The sequence below is a fragment of the Quercus robur genome, chromosome 4, assembly GCF_932294415.1.
Source record: "Quercus robur chromosome 4, dhQueRobu3.1, whole genome shotgun sequence".
Taxonomy (NCBI): domain Eukaryota; kingdom Viridiplantae; phylum Streptophyta; class Magnoliopsida; order Fagales; family Fagaceae; genus Quercus; species Quercus robur.
In genome coordinates, this window is record NC_065537.1 from 51,923,337 (window position 1) to 51,925,637 (window position 2,301).

A 2,301-nucleotide genomic window follows, 5' to 3' on the forward strand; every position below is an offset into this window, starting at 1 on the left:
AAGAAACCAAACAAGTACACCTTACTATATATAAACGAATACGAAATAATAGTAAAAAAAAAAAAAAAATACAATACTTTGTTGGGGCACACCTCTTTGTATTTTATAAACTGGGCACACCCCTTCATGGTTAATGACTTTACAAAATTATGAATCACCTTTTTCTTGCCTTTGTTGCCTAATTTTAAAACACTGCCTTGTTTGATTGCATAGAAGAAACACAAAAAATTAAAAAAAAAAAGAGTACAGCATGGCACTGATTTTAATTGTTAACCATTATTGTCATTAACTCCAAAATAATAATAATAATAATAATGTGTATTTAATACTAGTAGAATTAGAGCACTTTGTTGTGCACATGAAACCTCTTTATCATAAATAATTCAGTTTTATATTAAATTTTTAATAAATTAAAAATTCTTTCCGCTTGTAATAATTTATTTATTAACACTAATATTTTATTTATTGTTCTATAATATATATATATATATATATCAGCAAATTAAATATTTAGTTTACTTTGACTAAAATTTTTTAAAGTGTACCAAACTAATCTATTTTGTCTCTATTTTTTTCGTGAATAACGATAATGTCTCCATTGAAAAAGCAGATATTCTTTTACTGAGATTGTTTAACTCGTTTACTTATTTTCCGAGAGGAGTTAATACATTTATATGCTGTACAATAGATGAAGGTACTAAATTAGTTATTGTTTTAGTGGCTTCAACAAAAATGTGGACCATTATATATATATATATATATATATTTTTTTTTTTTTGATTATTGGACCATTTTGTATTTAATAAAAGTTATAAAGTGATTTACGGTTTTGAAATCCATGGTTCAAGTATATTATCTCAATGTAATGGTAGTAGATTCATAATTTTTTTTTACTACATTAAGAGGATTTCGTATGACTCAGTCAAAGCACATTTAAACCATAAATCTTGGAATGCATATCATTGTTATTATTGTGTATCTTATCAGAATAAAACTAGCATGGATACATACCTAAAAACTAATATATTTGATATAACACAATTCAATACAAGGCATGATAAAAATCTCTATGATTTTATAGAAACTATATATATTGGATTAATGGGTTGGATTTAATTTGCTACATTATATATATATATATATATATATTTTGGGTAAATTAATACACAAGAAATTCACATAATATCTCTTGTAATTTTTGTAGGGTTGGATTTGTTATTTACTAGTAAAGAAAAGGTACCCCTTTACAAAAAAATTGAGTGGTTAAGTTACCTTTTTTCCTGGTAAGAGTGGTTAAATTACTTGACATATATAAATCTGGTGTGATTAAATACTTGACATGTATAAATTTCGTGTGTTTAAATAACTTAAATACTTGACATGTATAAATTTGGTGTGGTTAAATTACTTGACACGTATAAATTGGTGTAGATAACAAGTAACATCTTTGGTGTTTATCTCTGTTTGAACTTATTTAAGTGTTGTAGATTGGGTGTGAAAAAAAAAAAAAACAGTCTCTTCCATTTAAGTAAAAAAGTAAATGAGTAGTTAAAAACGGTCGACTGAAAACTCTGAGAGTTGGTACATTTTTTTTGTTTTTGTTAAACAGGTAGGGGTATAATGGTAATTGTCTTCTTCTTTACCATATAAGTATGCGTGTAACGCGTGGTTGGGCTGCGTCTACATGACCTAAACACGTGATTCGACCGAAAAACCGAGGACTTTTGTTTTTGTTACCTTCCACTTCGGGCAGGGACTAAACGTGGGCCCACAACAGGAAAAAAAAAATTTGGAATAATAGAAAAGAAAAGAAAAGATAAATATATTTATATAATACTACCGGAGATAAAGAGAATCTATGAGAGTTTGCATGGACTACGTGCTTTATTTGCATCTTGGACGTTGGCATGCAAAATTTGTGGGTCCTATTTAAAAGATCAACTTTTGATAATAATTATTTAATCAGAGAATTTTTTTAAGAATATTTAATTCACTTTTACATATATGGGTCCAACAAATAGTCAACCTTTGTTAATGTGAATTAATGGAAAACAGCCGCCGGACTTTTATTTTTATTATATATATTGGCTTTTTTTCTTGAAGGAGAGGCATTTTTCTCTTTATCAAAAATTGATTTTTTTTGAACATATGGAATTGATTTTTCTATTTTATTTAAACATGTTAATCCTAAATATTGATAACAATTAAGCTTCCCTTTAAAAGGAAAATGGAATTGACCTAAAGTTTCATGGTATGTTTACTCAAAGATTTTATCCATCTAATAATGAAATCCTAGAAAAA